A 24,366-nucleotide genomic window follows, 5' to 3' on the forward strand; every position below is an offset into this window, starting at 1 on the left:
TCCCCACAATGCATGACCCACAACCACAAATGAAGTGGGTCCCTTCAGTGGGGGAGGACAGGGAGGAGGCTATCGATGGTACCAACATGTCTGTTTACACACTGAGTATGTACATAACTAATAAAGAAAATAAATATATAAATAATATTTAGAAATATATGAAAATAAAATAAAATATATGTTACTGGTCTGGAATAATGGTTTAGCACTTAAAGTGAAGCCTTGAAGTTTTGATTCCCCAGTACCCACATAAACCAGATGTGTAAGGTGGCATATGTGTCTGAAGTTTGTTTGCAGTGGCTGGATGCCTTGATTTACTCATATTCTTTATTTTTATCTACCTCTTTCTCTCTCTCTCAAATAAATAGTAAAACATTTTAAAAAATAACAAAAAAGAGTGTTGGCTGGAGGGATGGCTTAGCAGTTAAGGCGTTTTGCCTGCAAAGCCAAAGGTACCAGGTTCTATTACCCAGGACAGATGTTAGCCAGATGCACAAGGTGGCACATGCATCTGGAGTTCATTTGCAGTGGCTGGAGGGACTGGCACACTCATTCTCACTCTCTCTCCCTCTTTCTGTCTGCCAAACAAATAAATAAAAATTTAAAAATAGGATGCAAGAGCAAAAGGAAAGGGAAAAGTGCTTATAATACTGTCTTCCAGACACAAATTGGCCATAGTATTCATGGTCTCACAGTGATACTACCTACAAGAGACCTATGTAATAGGAGGAAAAAAATGTTAACATCAAAATAGAAGAGAGATAAGTTGGAAAGAAGAAAGTATTCAGTGGAGGGAGCATTTGGAAAGGAGAAAACAGAGGGTGCTGAAAGGGGACTATGATTATGGTATATTGATTATGTGGATAGATGGAAGTTTTTAAAATAAAAAGAAAAAGATCCCAATTCTAGTATTCTGCAGTGAAGTCATTATATTGGATTGGTATTTAAAGAAAAAAATTTCTTCTTCAAACTTTAATTATCTACTGCTTTCAAACATGATGGTTTATGTACTTTTATTCATTCACAAACCCCACAAATTTGTACACATAACAAAGTTAGAGATTATAAGTGGAACAACACATAGAAATGGAGTAATAGATACAATTTCTTTGCAGTTATAACTCCACTAACTTGCCTTATAAGAAAAGATTTTAAGAAAAAAATACACACGCATTTCAGTAATCAATAGTTATATACTCTTTTAACTATATTAGAAAATTCCAAATACTAGTAATTATCCTTTTTTATTTATTTGAAGTGTGTGTATCACACTCAGGGCACATACAAATGCTAAGTAAGTGTTCCACAACTATGCTACCTGCCTATTCCAAAGAATGATTCTTTTATTTTAACAGCACATCATTTTTAATACCATTTTGCTGAATATCCTATTTTCTCTTATAAAAGAAATATACTCTAATGCCTAAATGGTCTAAATGCTATTTCCAGACTTATAAATTTCAACTTCATATCTCTGATTTATCCCAAAGCTTAATTTGCATAAACACTGATGAAAATTTTTTCCATCACTCATGGTTATTAAAATATTAAAGCAAGACTTCAGTTCCAACGATTTATTTATTCGAGAGGAAAAGAGAAAGAGACAGAAAGAGCAGGAGACACAGAAAGAATGGGCATGTCATGGCCACCAACCACTGCAAATGAACTCCAGATGCATATGCTACCTTGTGCATCTGACTTATGTGGGCCCTTGGGAATTGAGCCTGGGTCCTTTGACTTTGTAGGCAAGCATGTTAACGGCTAAGCCATCCTTCCAGCCCAGTTCCAAAGACTTAAAAAAAATACTATACATTTTATCTGGATATATGTTTATTTTTAACCATCATACACACTAATTTTAATATGTATGTATTTTTATTGACAGCTTCTATACTTATAGACAATAAACCATGATACTTCCCTCCCTTCCCACACTTTCCCCTTCATAACTCTTCTCTCCATTATATTCCTTCCCTCTCTCAATTAGTCTCTCTTTTAATTTGATGTAATCATCTTTTTCTCTTATTTTGAGGGTCTTGTATGGATATTGCTAGGCACTGCGAGGTCATTAATATTGAAGCCAGTTTCTGTCCACACAGTTGCATTTTAAGGAGTGGTACCCTTCCTTTGGCTCTTACATTTTTCTGCAACCTCTTCTGCAATAGATCCTGAGCCATGGAGGGTGTGAGATGTTTCAGTGCTGAATACTCCTCCATCCCTTTTCAGCACTATGTTGCCTTTTGGGTCATCCCAGTGGTCATCACCATCTGAAAAGAGAAGCTTTTCTAACTACAAGTGAGAGCAGTATTAATATATGGTTATTAACATTAAGTGTAGTGCTTTCAGGACATTTGGTGAGAATAATATATGCATTTATCCAGACAAGAGCAGGCTTTATACCCCTAAGGATCATGACCTCCCCTGCCATAGGATGTTAACTAGGTTATAAGTACCAGGGTATGTATTCCCTCCCATAGAATGGGCCTTCAGTCCAACTATGGAGCAGTTGGTTTCCCCCAGAGAAGACACGCCACTATTTGCATGTTTTGGTCATTTGGCCTGTCTGGACAAGCTTAAGGCTTCCAGTGCCCACTGTTTTCTCTGCTGATGACTTCTGTCTCCTGTGACTGCATAGAGTGCAGCTTTTTTCAGCTTTCATTTGGCTGGTCTAGAGGGAGAAGGTTTTCTGCTCAGAACCAGCTTGATTTCTTAGTGACCTTCACACTCAGGCATGTGAAGTCTTCAGCAATAGGGTCTTACCATCTGTTTCTCAAGGGAATCCAAGGATCTTTGCAAATAGCCTATAATGTTTAGAAGCAACAGGGACCTCCCTAGACAACTCACTGGAAGGTATTCCATCTCTGGCACTGAACATTTTCTAGTAACAATCTATGGCTTCTGGATATGCTATTATTCAAGAAAGTAGATTTCATATGTCTTATTCAGGATAACTTAAATTTTGATTGACACCCCCACCTTTCTTTTACTCAATCTCTTCCCCTCACCTCACTTAGGCATTTTCACTACCTGTAATCTGTTCTTCTACTTACATATATACACTATCATCCCTGTAAGTTCTTCCCTCTCCTCCCTCCCTTATAGCCTTTTTCTAGCTTACTAGCATCTGCTGCTGATTTTTGGTTCCAGCTCACACACAAGTCTATAATTTTATAGAGATGATCCACATATGAGAGAGAACATACAATGTTTGGCTTTCTGGGCCTGGGTAACCTCATTTAGTATAATCCTCTCCAGATCCACCCATTTTCCTGCAAATTTCATTTTTCTTTACCACTGAATAGAACTCCGTTGTGTAAATGTACCACATCTTTATTATCCATTCATCTGTGGAGGGACATCTAGGCTGGTTCCATTTCCTAGCTATTCTGAATTGAGTAGCAATAAACATGGCTGTGCAAGTATCTCCAAAGTAGTGAGAAAAGTCATTAGGATATATGCCTAGGAGTGCTATAGCTGGATCAAATGGCAAATCTATTTTTAGCTGTCTCAAGATTCTTCACACTGATTTCCATAATGGCTGTACCAGATTACACTTCCACCAACAGTGTAGAAGGGTGCCTCTTTTTCTGCATCCTCAACATTTATTGTTATTTATTTTTTTGATGATAGCCATTCTGACAGGGGACAGAGATTGAATCTCAAAGTATTTTTATTTTGCAATTCCCTGATGGCTAAGGACATAGAACACTTTTTTAGATGTTTATATGACATCCATATTTCTTCTGGTGAGAATTCTGTATTTAGTTCCATAGCACATTTTTTTTTAAAATTAGGTTGTTTGGTTTCTTATTTATTTGAGAGTGACACAGAGAGAAAGAGGGAGAGGGAGAGGGAGAGGGAGAGGGAGAGGGAGAGGGAGAGAGAGAGAGAGAGAGAGAGAGAGAGAGAGAGAGAGAGAGAGAGAGGGAGAGAATGGGCACGCCAGGGCTTCCAGCTACTGTAAATGAACTCCAGACATGTGCGCCCCTTGTGCATCTGAGTAACATGGGTCCTGGGGAATCAAGCCTCTAACTGGGGTCCTTAGGCTTCACAGGCAAGTGCTAAACCACTAAGCCATCTCTCCAGCCCAAGGGTTGTTTGATTTCTTATTGTTCTGTTTATTTCACTTCTTTCTATATTATGTATATTAATCCTCTGTCAGATGTGTAACTGGGAAATATTATTTTCCCACTCAGTAGGTTGTCTCTTTGCTCTATTCACAGTGTCCTTTGCTATAGAAAAGCTTTGTAATTTCATGGGGTCCCAGGGATTTATGAGTGGCTTTATTTCCTAAGCAACTGGAATTATATTCAGAAAGCAATTACCTATGCCAATTTGTCAAAGGGTTTCCCCTACCTTTTCCTCTGGCAAATTCATAGTTTCAGTTCTGAGATTAAAGTCCCTAATCTACTTGGATTTGATCCTTGTGTATTATAAAAGACAAGGATCTATTTTCATCCTTCTACATATAGATATCCAGTTTTCCCAGCACCACATGTAGAAGAGGCTGTCTTTTCTCCAGTGAATATTATTGGCATTTTTGTCAAAAATAAGACAGCTGTACTCAACTTCTGGTTAAGATGGTGGTATAGGAACCACACCAGGGCTAGAGAGATGGCTTAGCAGTTAAGCGCTTGCCTGTGAAGCCTAAGGACCCCGGTTCGAGGCTCGATTCCCCAGAACCCACGTTAGCCAGATGCACAAGGGGGCGCACAAGTCTGGAGTTCGTTTGCAGAGGTTGGAAGCCCTGGCGTGCCCATTCTCTCTCCCTCTATCTGTCTTTCTCTCTGTGTCTGTCGCTCCCAAATAAATAAATAAAAAATTAAAAAAAAAAATTAAGGAACCACACCAAAGCAGCCTAGGGCCAAAAAAAAAAAAACAAAAAAAAAAAAAACAAAAAAGCGAAAACCACACTTTTACTAAAAAGTGAGGTGTATAAGGAAGTAAAATGGCAGCAGAGAAGTAGGAGAGATCCAGAGCATCCAGAGCCCACACAGGCAGGCTGAAGTGACTCAAGCAGCAGCAGCAGCTCTGACAACAGCAGCTCTGGCAGCAACAGGGGCAGCTCTGGCAGTGGCACTGGTAGCTCTGATAGTGGCAGCAGCAGATCTAGCAGTGATGGTGCCAGGTCCGTGGGGCCACAACTTCCAGCTCAGCTTGAGCCACAGGAAAAGCTAATGCCCAGCTCCAGAAAACAGAACAGCAATCCAGCGACCCAGCCAGCCTACTTGAACCCACAGGGCACCAAAGAGGGACCCAAACAGGAGTGCAGCATAACTGAGACCAAAATCATCCCAAAAGGTAACTGGGATTACACCAGGTAAGTACCTGCTTAATAAACCTGGTATATAGCCCTGAACCAGAAGTGCTAATTTCACCTTCCATATCAGGATAAATTATATGTTAAGTCTGATGAATGGTCAGATTTACCATTCTGAAATAAGGTATATTTTAGGGCTTGGTATTTGTTGCTTCTTGATTTGTAGTGGCCTTGTTTCCTCTTCTGTTGTACATTAGGGAAGGGTCTCACTTAGTCACAAGCTGACATTTTTGTCAAAAATAAGACAGCTGACTTGGAACCCTCAACAGACAAGAAATCTTAACCTTCTTGTTCATAGAGGATCTGGTTGTCATAATACCTACTCTTGCATAAATACTCTGTGCTCTTTTTCATTGAATGTGTACATTGTTTAGTTAAAATTTAGAATTTATCTGTATTTTGTTCCACTCAGCCTACTTGAATACTCCCATAGCAGGCTAACTGAGCACCTAGGGTCACTTTTGTAGATACTCTGAGAGTCTTAAGACTAACACCTAACACCTTAAACTCCTACCCTGAAGAAATATACCAATAAACCGAGTGATACATCAAATAATACCCAGCTAACTAGAAAACCCAAGCATTAGCATAATCCAAGATGCAAAAAAAAAAAAAAATACATTACAACATAAGAAATACCAAAAATCAAGACAATATAAATCCACCAAAAAGTATGAATGCATCAAAAATGACCTCCAGTGAGAATGAATTAGAAAAAATGCCTGAGAACGATTTCAGAAGAATGACTGTAAATATGTTCCAAGAAGTCAAAGAAAAAAGTCAAAGGAATGAAAGAGAAAATCAAAGGAATAAAAGAGGAAATCAAAGGAATCAAAGAAGACATAGGATACCAATTTAATGGAATAAAGAGGTCAATACAAGGCATAAATAAGGAAATAGAAATAATAAAGAAAAACCAGTCAGAATTACTAGCAATGAAGAACAAAGTTAATGAAAAAAAAAAAAAATCTGTAGAAAACCCCACCAGTAGAATGGATGAAGGAGAAGACAGAATATCTAAGCTAGAAGACCAGGTGGCAGATTTAGTATAGCCAGCTCTAATACAGTCCAACAAAGAGAAAGACAAATTAATAGAAATATATGAATAGGAATTTCAAGATATTCAGGACAATATGAAATGATCAAACATAAAAATTCAGGATATAGTAGAAGAAGAATTTCACTCCAAAGGCATAGTAGGCATCTTCAACAACATCATAGAAGAAAACTTCCCCAAAATTGGGAAAGAGGTGTCAATGCAGATACACTAATCCTTTAGAACACCCACCAGACAAAACCTGGAAAGAACATCTCGCCATACTATAATCAAACTACCAAACACAAACCAAAGAAAAAATATTGAATGCAGTTAGAGAGAAAAATCAAGTTACCTACAATGGCAAGCCCAAAAGGATTACAGCAGATTACTCAAAACAAACTTTAAAAGCCAAAAGGGCTTGAAGTGATATATTCCAAGTTCTGAAAGATAACAACTGTCAACCACGGTTACTTTATCCTGCAAAACTATCCATTCAAATGAACAGAGAAATAAGGACATTCCATGACAAAAGCAGGTTAAAGGAGTATTTGAAGACAAAACCAGCTCTACAGAAAATACTTGAAAGAATCCTTCATGCTGAAAAAAAAAAGAAAAGCACACATATAAGGTACCTGGAAAAAGCAAACAATACTCACATACTAGTTAACAAAAGAAAGCAAAGATAGAACCGGAAGAACTGCAAAAAAATGACAAAAATGAATACACACATTTCAATAATATCTCTTAACCTCAACAGCATCAATGCCCCAACCAATAGACATAGGTTTGCAGATGGGATTAAAAAGCACGATCCTATAATTTGTTGCCTCCAAGAAACCCACCATTCTATAAAGGATGGGCATCATCTTAGGATGAAAGGTTGGAAAATGGGGTTTCAAGCAAATGGACAGAAATAGAAATAGAAAGCAAGCCGGGGTTGCTATCCTAATATCTGACAAGGTAGACTTCAGTCCAACATTAGTTAAGGAATATAAGGAAGGCCACTTTATCTTGATTAAATGCACCCTCCAACAGGAGGACATTACAATCCTAAATATACATGCACCTAACATGGGGGCCCCCAAATTCATCAAACAAACACTATTAGAACTAAGGTCACAGATAACACCAAATAGAGTGGTAGTGAGTGACTTCAACACCCCACTCTCATCAATTGCCAAGTAATCCCAGGAAAAAATCAAGAGAGAGGCATCTGGCCTAAATGAGGTCATAGAAGGAATAGGCCTAACAGATATCTACAGGACATTTCATCCAAATGCTGCAGAATATACATTCTTTTCAGCAGCACATGGAACATTCTCTAAAATAGACCATATATTAGGACACAAAAAAAAAATCTTAAAAACTACAGAAAAATTGAAATAATTCCTTGCATTCTATCTGACCACAGTGGAATCAAACTACAAATCAATAGCAAGAAAACCTATAGGGCATACACAAAATCATGGATACTAAACAATACACTACTAAATGATGAATGGTCAATGAAGAAATCAAGAAGGAAGTCATAATGAGAACACAACATACCAAAATCTCTGTGACACAATGAACGCGGTCTTAACAGGTAAATTTATAGGTTCAAGTGCCTACATTAAAAAAAGTAGAAAGGTCGCAAATAAACAACCTAATGCTTCCCCTTAAAGCCTTGGAAAAAGAAGAACAAATCAAACCAAAAATCAGTAGATAGGAAGAAATAAAAAAGATTAGGGCAAAAATTAATGAAATAGAAACAAAGAAAAAAAATTCAAACAATCAATGAAACAAAGGAGTTTGTTTTTTGAAAAGACAAACAAGATAGATAACCCCTCATCAAATCTGACCAAACGAAACAGAGAAGAGACACAAATTAATAAAATTAGAGATGAAAAAGACAACATCACAACAGATACAAGAGAAATTTAAAAAATCATAGGGGAATACTATAAAAACATATATACTCCACTAAAAATGAAAATCTAAAAGCAATGGATGATTTCCATGATTTTTATGAGCTACCTAAATAAATCAAGATGAGATTAGTCACTTAAATAAACCTATAACAAGTATGGACATCCAAGCAGTTATCAAAAAATCCCAACTAAAATGATTCCAGACCCAGATATATTCAATGCTGAATTTTACCAGACCTTTAGGGCAGAACTAACACCATTGCTTCTTAAGCTTTTCCATAAAATAAAAAAGAGGGAATCCAACCTAATCCTTCTAGGAAGGCAGCATCACCCTGATACCAAAACCAGGCAAAGATAGAACAGAAAAAGAAAATTACAGACCAATCTCCCTCTTGAACATAGATGCAAAAATTCTCAACAAAATATTGGCAAACACAATACAAGAATATATCAGAATGATCACTCACCCTGACCAACTAGGTGTTATCCCAGAGATGCAGGGATAGTTCAACTTCTGCAAATCCATAAAAGTAATACATTATATAAATGGACTTTAGGACAAAAAATAATATGATGATCTCATTAGACACAGAAAAAGCATTTAACAAAGCTCAATATCCCTTCATGATAAAAGTCCTACAGAGACTCGGAATAGAAGGATCATATCTCAATATAATAAAGGGTATTTATGACAAGCCTACAGCCAACATATTACTAAGTGGGGAAAAACTAGAAGCTTTTCCACTAAAATTAGGAACAATACAAGGGTGTCCACTGTCCCCACTTTTATTTAATATAGTCCTGGATGTCTTAGCCATAACAATAAGTCAAGAGACACACATAAAAAGGGTACAAATTGGAAAGAAAGAGATCAAGTTATCATTATTTACAGATGACATGATTATATATATATAAAGAACCCTACAGACTCTACCAGCAAACTGTGAGACCTGCTGAAAACCTACAGCCATGTAGCAGGATACAAAATAATTACACAGAAATCAGTAGCATTCCCATATGCTAACATCAAGCACACACAGGATGAAATCAGAGAGTCACTCCCATTCACAATTGCATTAAAGGAAATAAAGTACCTTGGAATAAACCTCATCAAGGATGTAAAGAATCTCTACAATGAAAACTTTAAAACACTCAAGTAAGAAATTGCAGAAGGCACTAGGAAATGGAAAAAATCATCCCTTGTTTCTGAATCAGAAGATTCAATATTGTGAAAATGGCAATCTTACCAAAAGCAGTCTACACATTTAATGCAATCCCCATCAAAATACCAATAGCATTCTTCATGGAAATAGAAAAAACAATCCAAAAATTCATTTGGAATCACAAAAAACCTCAAATATCTAAAATAATACTGAGCAACAAAAATAAGGCTGGTGGTATCACCACATATGATTTTAACCTAGACTACAGAGTCATAGTAACAAAACAGTATGGTACTGGCACAAAAGCAGACATATTTTTCAATGGAACAGAATAGAGGACCTAGATAAAAGTCCAGGTGGCTATAGCCACCTGATACTCAATAAAAATGCCAAAAATACTCATTCGAGAAAAGATAGCCTCTTTAGCAAATGGTGCTGGGAAAACTGGATATTTACCTGTAGAAAGATGAAAATAGATTCTTTTCTCTATCCATGTACAAGAATTAAGTCCAAATGGATTAAAGCCCTTAACATAAGACCTGAAACTCTGAAACTGCTAGTGGAAAAAGTAGTGGAAACCCTTCAACATATTGGTCTTGGGAAAGACTTTCTGAACATAACCCCAATTACTCAGGCAATAAAACCACAGATTAACCTCTGGGACCTCATGAAATTACAAAGATATTGTATGGCAAAAGACACTGTGAATAAAGCAAAGAGGCAACCTACAGGTTAGGGAAAAAAATCAAACAATCCAATTAAACAATGGGCTATGGAACTAAATGGAGAGTTCTCAAAAGAAGAAATACAGATGGCATATAAGCATCTAAGAAAATGTTCTACATCCCTATTCAACAGGGAAATGCAGATTAAAACTATGTTCAGATTCCATCTCATTCCTATCAGATTGGCTAGCATCATGAAAACAAATGACCATAAGTGCTGGCCAGCATGTGGAAAAAGAGGAACCCTTCTACTCTGTTAGTGGGAATGCAATCTGGTCCAGCCATTGTGGAAATCAGTGTGGAGGTTCCTAAGACAGCTAAAGATTGATCTATCATATTATCCAGCTATAGCACTCCTAGGCATATATCCTAAGAACTCATCTCCTTTCCTTAGAAGTATGTGCTCTAGCATGTTTATTGCTTCTCAATTCACAACAACTGGGAAATTGAACCAGTCTAGATGTCCCACAACTGATGAGTGACTAATGAAGATATGGCATATTTATATAATGGAGTGCTACTCACTGGTAAAGAAAAATGAAGTTATGAAATTTGCAGAAAAATGGATGGATCTGGAAAGGATTATACTAAGTGAGGTAACCCAGGCCTAGAATGCCAAGCTCCACATGTTCTCTCTCATATGTGGATCCTAGCTACAGATGACTGGGCTTCTGTGTGATAAGGAAAAAACTCAGTACCAGAGGCCAGTAAGCTACAAAAGAGATATAAAGGGAAGAGAAAGGAAGGGGGGTGGGTTACTTAATAGGATGCTATTGTATATATGTAAGTATAAGAATAGATTAATGGGGGTGAAAAGCCCCAAAATGAGGTCAGGGAAAGAGATTGAGTAAAGGAAAGATGGAGGGAGAGATAATCAAAATTTAAGAGGATATAAATAAATCATATGGAATCCTACTTTTTTTGGACAATGGAACACTCAGGAGCCATAGATTGTTGTTATAAAATTTTCAGTGCCAGTGATGGAATACCTTCCAGTGAGTTGTTGGCCAGGGAGGTCCCTGATGCCCACCAAACATTACAGGCCATTGCTGAGGCCCTTGATTTTCCACCAGGAATAGATGATTAGACCCTATTGCTGATGACTCCACATACTTGGGCTGCAAGTCCACTGACAAATCCTGCTGATAACCTCCTCCATGTAGACCAGCTGACAGAAAGCTGGAAGAAGCCATTCTGCATGTAGTTCAATGGGAAAAAGAGAAATCAGCAGTGAAGATACTCAACAATGGACACTGCAAGCATTATACTTGGCCAGCCAGGCCAAATGAGCCAACTCGTGCAATAGTGTGACATCTGTTATGGGAGAACCAACTGACCTCTAATGGACTGGAGGCCTGCTCCATGGGAGGGAACACATCCTTGATATTGAAAACTTAAAACAGGGGTAGTCATGAGCCCTAGGAGTGTAATGTCTGCTGTTGTCTGGCTAAATGTATATACCATGCTTATCAATCTGCCCAGTAAGAACTTCTGTTAATGTCCATACACTTATATTAATGCTACTCTCACTTTTAGCTGAGAATCTTCTCTTTTCAGATGGTAGTGACCTTGGGACAACTCAGAAGGTATCATGGTGATGGAAAGAATTGCCCACAGTGCTCAGTACTGCAATATCTCTATCACACCTTCTAAGGCTCAGGGTGTAATGTGGATGAGGTGGCAGAAAGAATGTAAGAGCCAAAGGAAGTGTAGGGCTCTATACACCATGCTCCCTTCAGACACAAAATGGCCTGGATATCCATGGCCTCATAGTGCCTGTCATTACCTGCGCAAGACCATCATAAGAGGAGGATAAGTTCATGACATAAAAATTAAAGGAGATTCTGATTGAGATGGGGAGGGGGTATGATCGAGAATGGAGTTTAAAAGGTGAAAGTGGGGGAAGGGAGGGTATTATCATGGGATATTTTTTATAAGCAAGGAAGTTGTTAATAAAAATTTGGAAGAAAAATAAAAGATGGCTGTACCTGACTGGATTAGCATCTGGGTCTCCTATTCAGTTCCATTTATCTACATGTCTGTCTTTGGGTCAATACCATGCTATTTTTGTTAGTATGGCTTTGTAATATAGTTTAAAATCAGGTATGGTGATACCGCCAGACATATTTTTGTTGCTCAAAATTGTTTTGGCTATTTGAGGATTTTTTTTGTGCTTCCAAATGAATTTTAGGATTGTTTTTTTCTATTTCTTTGAAGAGTAAGTTGTGCAATTCATCTTGTACCATTGTTGTATAAACAGAAGCCATCTGAAGTGTTCAGGGATTATTATTTTGCTTACTTTTAAGACAATTGTGCCATCATTATAGGACCCTAGTTCTATAAAATAGTCATCAATCAGTAGGCTGAAGAAGGAGGATCACAAATTCACATCTAGCCTAAGCTAGAACATGAGTTCCAGGCTAGCCTTCATAAACTAATGAGAAATTTTCTAAAAATAACAAAGATGGCATAAGATATATAGCTTGGCAGTAGAACACAGCTCAGTGGTAGAACATTTGAATGGCATGCACCATACATCTGATACAATAACAACAATAGACATGCTACTAATATTTGAATTTAGGTTCTTTGGCAACATGTAAGATATTTCAAGGATTTCAATTTGTTAAGATAGTCTGTAGAAGAACTCAATTAAGAAGTTACTCCCATTTAGAAATCAGGAATCACTCCTTGTCCTATAACTAGCACATACAAAATATTGAAACCATTGTCTTTGTGGTTATGGTTCTCTGGCCTATTTTCTGTTATTTCAAACAAAGTTACCTTAAACAATGTATGATAATATATTATTAAGAAATTAGGGCTGGAGAGATGGCTTAGCGGTTAAGTGCTTGCCTGTGAAGCCTAAAGACCCCGGTTCGAGGCTCGGTTCCCCAGGTCCCACGTTAGCCAGATGCACAAGGGGGTGCACGCGTCTGGAGTTCGTTTACAGTGGCTGGAAGCCCTGGCGTGCCCATTCTCTTTCTCTCTCTCTATCTGTCTTTCTCTCTGTGTCTGTCGCTCTCAAATAAATAAATAAAAGTTAAAAAAAAAAGAAATTAAAATCATCAAAATGATTCCATCAAAATATCTTTATACCAAATTAAAAACATGGTTTTATGACCTAGGCAAGTCAAACATATCTGTAATCCCAGGTTAAATTTTGAATGCTGATGCAAGACAAATCCCAAGTTCTGGGGGAACTTTGGTGATAGGATGAATTCAAGGTCAGCAGGATAATTTAGTGAGCCCCTGTCTCAAAGTCAAAAACAAAAAGTAGTTTAGGGGCCTAGCTCCATACACTTATTGAGCAGGTGTCATTCCCTAGATTCAAATTCAAGTTCTGCAAAACCACATAAAAAATGACATGGAGTAAAGCTTATTATTCTGCTTCCTGACTCCTTCATGGATGCAGTGTCAAGAGGTATAATGTCTGTGCAATAGTCATGAAAATTTCAGACCAAAAATGAACATTTTACTCTATGGAGATCATGATGTGCATTCTTGGTATTATGAAAGCATAACTGAATCATTAGATAAAAAGCCTATGATTTTTTTAAAGTAATAAATATGTCTTCACACTTGTCGGTTTTAACAGGACTTTACTTTGTGCTGAATCCAACCTTAAATAGAATGTAGATAGTGTGTAATGATATGTATATGCATAATATGATCCAGTTCAATAAATACTGCATCATTTTCATTCTCTAAAACAAAGAAAGTTTTTTTTTTTCTTTTTAGTAACTTTTTGTGAGGAAATATTTATCCCAATTTAATAATGCTAGAGAGGTGTGGACCACTGAGATTTGATATTTATTCACCACTAAACAGTGAAGCACTCTCCCATAACCACACCTTCCCATAATGGTCTATTCAATATGTCAAACTAAGGCCTTTGCTCAGTTTGGCAGGATCCTACTTGGTTGCCTCATGTTTTGGCTATCCTGTTACATAGATGTACCTGAGTAATTTTGTTTTCAGACAAAATCCCATGTAAGGTAATAATTAACCATCCATAATTACAAAGGTTTTGCCTGACAAGTTTTTGTTTTATTCATTAATTTTAGAGAGAGAATGAAGCAAAGGGAGAGAGAGAAAGAGAGAGAAAGGGACAGAGAGAGAGAGAGAGAGAGAGAGAAAGAGAGAGAGAGAGAGAGAGAGAGAGAGAGAGAGAGAGAGAGAAGGAAAGAAAGAGACAAATGGGTGCACCAGGGCCTCTAGCCACTGCAATCAAACTACAGGTGTATGAGCCACCTTGTGCATCTGGCTTATGTGGATCCTGTGGGAGCAAACCAAGGTCCCTTGACTTTGCAGGCAACATCTTAACAATTAAGCCATCTCTCTAGTCCCACCTGACAAGCTTCATGGTTGAAAATTCTACTTCCAATATCTGACTGATTCATGCCTTGCTAGTGAACTTTAGACTATAGGCTGAGCTGTAACTGAGAACTGAGTGGGGTGCAGAGGGTTACTTGTTCAGCCATTACACACATATGAATTCATATACTCTTTAAATTTATTTTATTTATTTATTTATTTTATTTTTTTTTTTTTTACTGGGAGTATATTCCCAGTTTCCCATATCAAGGATCACTATTATTCTGAATACTATTGTATATTTTACATTTTTCATGCATGTGAATATATATGTGTCCTAAATATTGAGTTGGTAACAGAAGCACTGACAAAGAGTGGAACTTAACAGAGAGATAGATAGAGAGAGAGAGAGATCTATTGTAAATTTATCCTGTTTCCACAAGATTCCTCTTCTCTGTTAGGAAAGTCTAGATTATTTTATAAAGTACAGTGTTGCAGTTACCCTTTCATTGCTGGAACAAACACCAGACCAGAAGCAGTTTAAGGGAGGTAAAGGTTTATTTCGGGCTTACAGGTTCCAGGAGAAGCTTCATCATGGCAGAAACAGGGAGAGGGAGAAGGGGAGAGAAAGAGAGATAGAGATAGAGATAGAGATAGAGAGAGAGAGAGAGAGAGAGAGAGAGAGAGAGAGAGGAGAAAGAATAAGAGAAAGGAAAGAAAAAGAAGACAGCCAGAGCTCAAGCTGGCCCTGAGTACTCTTAATTACCCACCTCCAGTGACACACCTCCTTCAGTCTGCTAAATGAAACACTTAATTAAAGCAACTAAGGCTATGGGAATATTACATCCTAACCACCACATGCAAACATTTGTTGTTTTAAAAGGAATAAAATCTAAATATTTTATGTTATAATAAGGGCTGCTGAATGTCTGAAAAAAGACAGTACCAAAAATGTGGTTCTTCATGCTTGTCTCATTGTGAAAGTTCTACATTATACCACCAACATAGACCACATTGCCTTTTGAATTCATTACACTTTCAAGTTTGGAAAGAAGACAAAATGAGGTGCTTCTGTATTAATTTCCAAATAGATTCATATTTTTTTTAAAAAAGAAAGAATGTATCTATTTGCATTTCCTACAAACCAACTATAATTAACTTGATTTTAAAAATAAATATAATTATTAGGAAATATATTTGCCAGGGTCCAGAACTGGCTTGAAGGAGGGTCCCCGAAGAGAGGTGTGAAAGGGAGCGGCGAAATAACAACTCGAAGTCAAGTTCTGGTGCAAGCTGACAGGCTAATGCTGAAGGCAGCTGAGCTTTTCTATCTTTTTCTCTCTGCCTCCTTTTCTGTTTCTATTTTTTTTTTATTTTTCTCTTTCTATTTTTCTCTTTTTTTCTTTTTCTATTTTTTTTGTCTTTTTTCTGTTTTCTGTTTTTCCCTGTTTCTATGCTTCCATGTTTCTATATTTCTCTGCTTCTCTGCTGCCACAGCTCTTAGTCTCAGTCTTTTATTTTCTGATCACGTCATGCAAGAATAAACTTCAAGAAAGGTACAATTTTACAGAATTCATAGAAACTTTTTGTTATTCCTTATCATCAAACAACCCCATAATTATTCACGTCAAGTAAAGTCGTCAGGCCCCTGTAATGATTAACTGCTTTCACATTTTCCCCATGTATGTGTGGTCAAGCACTTGTGATTTCCTGGACTTCTACTTTCAATTACTCTATTAAAGGTGAGAGGCAAAACAACCACAAATGGGGCTTCCCATCATTAATCACTGATCCAGCAGATCCATTTATCCTTTAATTATTTATTTTGAATTTTCCTTTTCACGTCCCTCCAATACTTAGACTATGGTCCCCCCAATTGAACTATTTCTGACTTCGGTTGTTTTTCTATAAGGATTCCTGGTAAAGAGTCAATTGCAATTGCCACCATTTAGAAAAATTAGTCATATAACAATGTTGACATTGTTTCAGGAGGTTCATTGTTTCCTCCTAACTTTACTGTACTCCATGCCTGACTTTCTTTAAGGCCTTTAAGGAAAACAATTATCTTTGACCCATTTTCTTGTTTTTCCAATTCTATGCCAGAGCCTCTTTCAGATACATTGACCAACACTTTACTGACACCAATTTTTACTGGAAAAGTAAACTTAGAGATTGGGACACCAAGTGAAAGACAGAGAAAGACAAACATTATATAGAAAACCACATATTTCTGTAGCATAGAGAGCCAAAGATTTTTCTATAGAGGGGCCACATCGGACTTCAAGGAAGAGACAGCTGGGCTGGAACTGTGTCAAGCAGCTCTTCAGTGCTCAATTCCTCATGTTCCTGAAGTGGCATGCTTGCTGTTTCCGGCATATATTCATTAAATATTTCATAATTAAAAGAAATAGCTTCTGGGCTTTAGAGATTGCTTAATGCATGAGGCACTTGCCTGCAAAGAGTAAGTACCCAGATTCAATACCCTAGTACCCATGTAAGGTGATGCAGATGAACAAGATGGCAGATGCATCTTGAGTTCATTTGCAGTGGCTATAGGCCCTTGTATGTCCATTCTCTCTCTCTCTCTCATAAATAAATAAATAAATAAATAAATAAATAAATAAATAAATAAATAAACAATTAAAAAAGTCATTTCTAGTGCATGGAGAGAAGTTTAGTGCATGGATAGGGTGGGTAAGACCACTTTGTGCACAAGCATGGGAACGGGAATTTGATCCTCAGTACCAACATGTCTGTAACTCAAGCTGACAGGGATGAAAACAGGAGAATTTCTGGGGTTGACTGGTCAACCAGTTTACCAAAAATGGAGAGTTCCAGGTTCATGCAGAAGAGTGTCTTGGGTAAATAAGGCAGAAGAGACAATACCCGATGTCTTTCTCTGGTCTCCTTACTGGTGTACAGGAAATGCACACAACTGTATGCACATATATACCATATAGGCACATACACATACTACATACTACACATACATACATGCACACACAAAACAACTTCTAGATATATCAGACATGACAATGGGATCAACATAGCAGTACAAAACCAATAAGCTGAGAATTTTTCCTTCCCTCATCCTGTCTTTTCATAACAATATGTAAATGAAGAAGTACTAACTCAGTCACCCAAAATTTTACATTTGTAAGTTGTGACTTTTGACTTTCTATAGTTCTCAATTATAAGTGAAGCAAAATGAAGTCTCTGGTAGAAATGTGCTTCTAAAATATTTCAAACAGAAATAATTCCCAACCTAATAAGTTAAATGATGCTTATTTTTCTTGATGTTCAGCTCTGACTCTGGGTAGACTTACTGTGGAAGAATGCTGATGAAAATAAAATGTTTGCTACTTAGAAAAATTCATTGAAATCAGATAAGAAAAGAACATCAATATGCACTGTGCCACTAAATGAATCAAAAATCATTTGGATACAGGTGACATTGATTCACACTAGGTTAAGTCACAAGGGTGAGCTCATAGGTCTATTCCTCAGGGAGGCTAAGCAGCAGTGCTGAACTCAGCAAGAATGGTTAATCAAGATCAAATATGTCACAACACTGTATCAACTTCTGCCCCTCTTGTTATTAATTTCTTTTTGATCTGATTTAACACCTCAGTATCACAAAAGCAGTTTCCAGATGGTTCAGTTTAACAAAATTCTCTTTCTTCATGATCCATACAGAGACCTTTTTTTTTTTCTAATTGTAATGTCAATATATTAATCTGCTTTGTCTTCTACCACCCTGATAAAAAAGAATACATTCAGTTAAATCACAAGTCTAAGTAACTCAACTTGAACCACAGTATCATGCTTAAGTCAATTATAAGTTTAAGTGGAAAAGTTATCCTAATTACAAAGCTGGTCTAGAAGTGTTGCAGTGACTGTTGACTCTGAAGAATTACCTCAACCTTATCTGTAGATCGTTCACTCTGTTGTTGGCTCTGAAGGCTGGGGACTCAGGCAGGACATGACAGGTAGGTAGTGCTTGCTTCATCTGCTATCTGCTAAGGAAACACAGAGGCTGGGCATGAACACATCTGAAATCTTGCTATCTAACTCCCTTGTTCAGTCTGCTGATGGATGAAATCAAAGAGCAATGGGATAGACTAAGAAGGTGTCCTAAGCATTTGTTGTTTGTTATAAATGACATATTCATTTATAAAAAATGTTTCAGACAGGTCGGAAACACAGAGAGAAAGATATGGAGGTATTCTGCTAGCATATGATTGCAAGTCACAGATAAGAATTTTTGATCCATTCTATTCATTATAATTATTCCATATGCCTGCTCATAATTGAATGGTATATATTTTGTGATAGGATACTTAATATATTTGAAGGCATGATTAAAGCAAACTTAGTGTGTCTAACTGTGAGAAGGCCAGGGGATATTCCTTGATCGAAATTCATACTATATGGTAGAATCAAAGACAACACAGTGTATCTGTGAGAAGGTATATATGGTGAGAATATGTGAAAAGAAGATAGAGCTAACAATTGTTTTTACTAGAGAGGCCCAATATCTTTATAAATACATATTTTACTCGTTTTTTGCACATTCACACATACATTGTGAGTAGATTCATGAGTGTGTATGTGTGTGTGTGTGTGTGTGTATGTATATATGTAGGTCAGAGATCTAGTCCTGTTTTTTTCTTGGTCACTCTCTACCTAACTCTGTTAGACAGGGTCTCTTGACACAGAGAGCTCACTGATTTGGTAGATACTAATCATCAGAGAGAACCCCGAAAAATCATGTCTCAACTTTCCCAGTGCTAGAATTACAGCCACACTAACATGCTCAGAATTTATATGGGTGCTTAGCACACGCCTTTAATCTCACCACTCAGGAGGCAGATTTAGGAAGATTGCCATGAGTTCGAGGCCACCCTGACACTACAGAGTGAATTCCAGGTTAGCCTGGCTTAGAGTAAGACCCAACTTCCAAAAACCAAAAAGAACATAAAAAAATATTCATTTTAAATTACCAGTTTACAAACTTCATGCATAATACTTGCATCTTTTTTTTCTGTTAATTTTCATGTATGTACTGTGTATTCTGGGAAATACTTTCAAATTGTATTCTATATCAACTAATCAATATCTTTTTTCATTCTTCTGAGAACACAATACTATTTCCTACACATTTTCAGATTCATGTAATAGATCATTTTCAAAATTAATGTCTTTCTTTTAATCGTTTTTGTATTACTCAATATATTTGATTCAGTTTTATATTTTCATGAGACGCAGTGTGCCAGTAAATGTACTATTATTTATCTTCTTAAAATCAGTTGAACAATCATCTGTCCAAGATTGTTTATCGATAGATGGAGCAATGGAGCATTTATCAATACTTCTACATTTATGACAGTCATATTCTATTTGAATAATGAAATTTGTAATTAGTTTTTAATATTACTCTTTTAACTTTCTTATTTTTTCATACTATTTATTCTCTTGAATTTTCAATCTAACTCTAAGGCAGATTTCAATTCTTTTCTGAAAATACATGAAAATTAACAGTGAATGCATTGAATCCAAAAGTCAAAACTGAGTAAGTGGTTTCCTGGTTTTTAATATTTTTTTTTCTTATAAATTAACTATTTATTTGTGAGCAGAGAGAGAAAGAAGACAGAAGAGACAGAGAATGAATGGATGCATCAGCACCTCTTGCTACTTCTGTAGACACACTCCAGTTGCCTGTAGCAATTTGTGCACATTATGTGGATACTGGAGAATTGAGCCTTGGCTAACATAGCCCAGCTGGGTTTGTGAAAAATTGCCTTTAACCACTGAGAAATCTCTCCATCCCCATTTCAGTAGTATTAAGTCACTGAATCCAAATTTGAGATTCCTTTTTTACTTACATAAAATTATTATGAAGTTTTGCCAATGATGTTTTGTAATTTTCAGTGTACCAGCCATAGCTTTGAATTGATTGATGTTTCTATACCGAAATGCAACTCAACCTTAGATCAAATTTGTGTCCTGAAATCTCACTAAGCTCATTTACACTTCCAAGATTTGTGTGTGTGTGTGTGCATGTATGTGTGTTGGAAGTTCTAAGAAATGTTTCTACCCAGTAGAATGTTTGTTTTTTAATAGTTATGTACACAGTGTATACAGTTATGTTGGTAACATCATTAGCCTCCTCCCTGTCCTCCCCCTTCTGCAGGGACCCTCCTCATTGGGGAATATGGGTCATGATTCATGGTGTTAGCTATCAGTTAAGGGTAAGAGACAATGTCTCTGTGCATTATGACCCAACATGTGGCTCTAATATTCTTTCCACCCCCTTCTGCAAAATTTCCCTGAGTCATGTTGGGTTCATTTTAGGTCTGCTTCAGTGATGAGATCTTGGGAACTTCTGTGTCTCTGGATACTTGGTTTGGTAGGAGTTGAATGTTTTCTGTGCCTATCTACTTCACCCTTGTGGTGGTTGTATCAGTTTCACCAAGCACTCTTGCTCATTTACCCAATTACTTTTAGTTTCAGCTAGGGCCCTTTTGAGGTGTGATGGGCTGGTTCTCTCCTTTGAATCTGCGTCCATCAGAAAAAGAGAAGCAAATTCTCCAACAGACTGTGAATTTAGCACCATATAAATGGGATAACCTTTTTTTTTAGGAGAATTTAATAGTGTAGGCCCTCTTGTAGCCCACAATTGGTGGGAGCTTGATAATGAAGAGTGGGCTTATTTTGGGATATGGTTCTGACTTGATTCCCAGCTCCAGCTATCGGTTCCATTACACTGAGAAGATCAGTTACCCAAATCAAGAATGCTTGTTTTCCCACCATGACTGCGCACCACTATTGCACTTGTGTGAGCGAAACATCAGGTTGTTTGCTGATGAGTAGCTTAGACCATCAGTGGCTTGGACAGAGGTTGGACACTTACTGCCAGTCACCCTAGCACCTTCAGGTGCTAAATGAGCTAAATATCTGGGGACTGTCTCTCTTCCAGATTTCAGCCAGGACACTCCATGTTATATGCCAACAGCATATGGTATCTTCAGCAGTAGGGTTTTACCACTAACCTTTGGTAGGTCACCACATACTCTGACAGAAATATGTTTTCTTTTGGGAAATCTTGTATGTCTCTCTGATCAACAGCTTATTTGGGAGGTTAACCACATGCTGGTACTACCCAATAGAATGTTAATTGTGAATACTCACCTATATAATCTCATTAAATTTCTAATACAGCTGACTCTGTTTTTTTCTGCCTGCTTTCTTTTGATGGAACCAATAGTATATGTTAGAATAGAAATGACAATAGTAGACATCCTGTATGTGTTATGATTTTAGGGGGAAGTTGTTTGGTTCTTCTGCATTAAGTGTGCAGTTATTTGTGGGAACTATACAGGTGTCATTTATCAATAAAAACAAAAAACAAAAAAACCAAAAAAAAAACTTCAGGTTACCTTTTTTGAATATTTTATTATAGAAGCATTTTAGTTTTGTCAAAATATATTTCCTCTATTTATTGACAGGATCATGGGCTTCTTCTCATCAACTTAATGATACTGAGACTTATGTGTTGAAAGTTTATCTGTTTAATCAACTTTGAATTTTTTTGATAAATTTTAAATATTTTATTGCATAATTTCTTTATTTGTTGTTGGATTTGTGTTGCTTATATTTTTGAGAATTTTGTATTTGTCTTAGCATATATTACTGGAATTTCTCTTTAGGGTGGTTTCAGATTTGGACATGAGACCAACTGTATCCTCAAAAAAGCTGGGAATGACCTTCTTTCCTTACTAATTTCCTTCCTTCTTTACTTCATCTCTTCCTTCCTCCTTGCTTCCTCCCTCCCTCCCTCCCTCTTTTCCTCCCTTCTTTTAATATTTCCTTCCTGTTTTTTAATATAATTCACCACTGGCTGAATATATTTCAGTGGTATAATGCTTGTTTAACATGTACAAACTCTTGAGTTAAAATCTTCAGCACCACATAAAAAAAAAAATCTAGTGCACACAAGTTATTCAAGGATTAGCATTTTTTGAAAAAAAATTATTTTAATTTTGAAAAAAAAATCTATTTTAACTTTTTAAATTTTTATTTATTTATTTGACAGAGAAAGAGAGAGAAGAGAGAGAGAAAATGAGCATGGCAGGGCCTCCAGCCACTGCAAATGAATTCCAGACATGTGTGCCCCCTTGTGCACCTGGCTAATGTGGGTCCTGGGGAATTGAACTGGAGTCCTTTGATTTTGCAGGCAAACATCTTAAATGCTAAGCCATCCCTCAAGCCCTTTTTGTGAAATATTTAATACGTAATCTACTACTCTAACTTCTATATAGACCTAGATTTACTTCTTCATGAATTATAGTTTACAACCTTTAGAAATTTGAGTCACAATAAAAATCATACCATTTTTATTTCCGTCATTTCCAATAGTAGTAATTTCATAATTCTATGCTTTTACTTGGTCACTCATAGCTAAAGTTGTATATATTGTTAGTCTTTTCAAAGAATTAACTTTTTTATTTTCTTTATTATTTTTGATTTTCTGTTATTTCATTTAATTTGACTCCAATCTACAGTACTTCAATCCTTATTCACTTAGTTTGTTATTTATAGTTTTTCTTTTCTGTAGTAGTAATAGTTTAGGTTATTGTTTTCTTTGCTTTTTATTACAAATAAACTTTAATAAGTACACATTTTCTATAATGCTTTGAACTATCATATAATTAATGACACATTTTAATTATTGTAATTTTTACCATTTTACCCGTTACTTACTTTGCAATTCCTTTTATTGTTATTCTGCATTTCTTGAGACAGAACCTCCTACACTTGAAGATAGTCTCAATGTTATACTATAGTTGAAATGGCCTAGAATTTCTTACTCTCCTGTTTCCACCTCTAGGTACAGGCATGCAGAACCTCATTCTTGTCATGTGAAAATTGTTATTATTTCTAATCGCTCATTAGGAAATATAAAATTTAATATTAGAAATGAACTCAAACCAGTTGATATGAACTCTTTAAGTGTGAATGTAACAGGTCTATTTCCTCAAGTGCAGTCGTATTTACTTGATTTTTAAATATTTTTATTTTTTTATTTGAAAGTAGAGAGAAACGAAGATATAAGAGATAGTGAGATAAAGAGACAGAATGCATGTGCCAGGTTCTGTAGCCTCTATAAACAAGATCCAGGTGCATGTGCTACTTTGTGCTTCTGGTTTTATGTGGGTACTGGGCAATTGAACCCCAATCGTTAGGCTTTGCAGGCAAGAACTTTAAATGCTGAAACATCTACCTAGGCCTTTCTTGATTCATTTAATTCTCATCATTTTCTAAGAAACTAGACATTAGAATAAAACGATATGGATACTACAAAGTTAAGATTTTCCCTTTCCACTAGGTTCATCATTGTCATTTGTTGACAGTGTAAATGAAAACACACTGGGGTCGCTATTTTTTATTCATGCCTTGTCACTGAAGCCTGTGGATACTTACTTCAGTAGATACATGGGCAGAAATCACCCTGTTAGTGTCTCTGTCCCTTCTTCAGGGTTTGTGATGGGCATAGTTTTATGGCCCAAAAGACTAAAACTGGGGCGTAAATTTCACTTCTTGCTAGAATTTTTACATCAAATGAACGAGTAGGGCCTTTTCAAGGTTTCCTTGTATTTATAGAGCCCTTCACATGCACATGGGTTTGTGGATCTTCAGGAACATTTCAGAGAGTTTCAAAGCCACTAGTGAACATGCTATGTTCCCATTTTTATTGTTGCAGTTTTGATAACTTTTTCATTTGCCTCCACCATTATGATTTGACAAATGTACCAAAGCAGAAATACAGAAGCTGCTGAGAGTTTTTCACTAAAGTAGACTTAAAACACACATGTCAAGGCTCAGGGAATTT

This window comes from Jaculus jaculus, chromosome 6 (assembly GCF_020740685.1).
Source record: "Jaculus jaculus isolate mJacJac1 chromosome 6, mJacJac1.mat.Y.cur, whole genome shotgun sequence".
NCBI classification, from domain to species: domain Eukaryota; kingdom Metazoa; phylum Chordata; class Mammalia; order Rodentia; family Dipodidae; genus Jaculus; species Jaculus jaculus.